At 53.2% G+C, this 1,471-nt stretch overlaps 1 long non-coding RNA gene across 1 annotated transcript in view; it reads left to right on the plus strand.

Moving 5' to 3' along the window:
* Positions 1-917: 917 nt before the first annotated feature.
* The window catches only part of LOC101979113, a 1,513-nt gene continuing 959 nt past the window's right edge, over positions 918-1,471 (plus strand). The window contains exon 1 of the long non-coding RNA XR_258513.2: positions 918-1,019. This is a non-coding gene — a long non-coding RNA (uncharacterized LOC101979113). The remainder of the gene's footprint in view (positions 1,020-1,471) is intronic.

Below are 1,471 nucleotides of genomic sequence, written 5' to 3' on the forward strand. Positions count from 1 at the left end.
GGTGCCAGCCTAAACTGAGTAGAGTCTGGGGCTAGGGGTTCTGTGCCCTCTGTCATTGGCTACTGAGAAATTAAAGCCCAAGCTGTAGAGTTCAGGGCTGGGGCTGAAAGCTAAAAACAGCAGCAGGGATCCACCCAGCCATGACAATGTCTTCAAAGCAAATGCAGGTGGGGCTCCAGCCTCACACAGGTAGGAAAGGTGTGCAGGTGCGTGCCCCAGGCACCTCTCCCTCCCTCCTCTTCCTAGAACTCTCTGTGCTGGTAGGAACTTGGAGGTTCCTGTATGACAAGACATCACCAGAAATCACACAGATCCCCCACACTGTATGTTATCTTTGCGCTGATCTGCCTTCGTAGATAGACTACTGTTCTGGGTGTCCAGAGTACACCTGAGGCACGCATGGGCCACAGCTGGCTTTTCTAATGAGCTTAGAGTTTGCACATGCACACTGAAAGTTATGGCATGGTTGTAGGTCTGGATGTACACCTCAGCTACATCCCTGAGGCTATAAAGGGCGGTGCCCATGTTACCAGTGCCCAGTAGCCTCCATCCAAACTTCAGATAGTTGTCTCCTTCAGGGAAGCTTCCAGCATGGTGACAGATATCCCCCACACTTCCTGTTGGTCAGTGGTCTCTTCTGTCCCAGGTGCACAGCCCCAAGCTTCCCAGTTTTCTTCCTCTCCTTTCCCAGAATTCCATCAGCCACCAGCAAAGTTGTGAGTTTTGGCCCAAACCCATTGCAAGTTGCTGGCTTTTCCTCCTTCTTTTATCTCTGGCCTCCTATGTGGATATCTGCATGTTAGCATGCACTGTAGGGACAGCCTATTGTATACAAACTGCCCCCACTCACAATGACTCTGTTCTTTTTCTCTGGAAAGGTCTTTGAAGCACAAGTGACATTGAATCTGTAGAGGATTCTTGGACCCTGAATAAGATTCTGCAGCTCTGCGGGTGATCAGGAGCTACTTCTGCCCATGACCTTGCTCTGTGATTCAGCACAGGTCCAGCCAGGGAGGCTGGTAAGGGACCCAGTGCTCTCCCGTCTCCTGGGTGCCAGCGGGGCCAGCTGCCCCGCCTCTCAGTTTGATTACATCCTCTATGGAGTCAGTCTCTCCAGGCCTCCCTCAAATCTGAAGGTCTTCCCATTTCTTTGTTCTTCTCTCTCCCTCTTCCCTCCCTTCTTGCATGTCCACTCCTCTCCCTGCCCAGTCTACTCTCTCCTGCCTGAGTCCTTTCAGCCTCTCTGAGGTTCTTCCCTTCGTGCATACCATGGACATTACTCCACGGGGTCTGCCCCCATGTCCTCAGGGCCTGCTGGAGCTACTGAGGCTCCTGCCTCCCCTGCAGATCCCTGTGCACAGCCTGGACCTTCAGTGTCCCAGGTGGGTTTCCCACATCGCTATACCTGGCCTTCCTCACATGAGCATCCCTGGACTCCCCATTCTGTGTGTGGTGCTGCTCCCTTCCTCAC

The sequence above is a fragment of the Microtus ochrogaster genome, chromosome 19, assembly GCF_000317375.1.
Source record: "Microtus ochrogaster isolate Prairie Vole_2 chromosome 19, MicOch1.0, whole genome shotgun sequence".
In the NCBI taxonomy this organism is placed as follows: Eukaryota; Metazoa; Chordata; class Mammalia; order Rodentia; family Cricetidae; genus Microtus; species Microtus ochrogaster.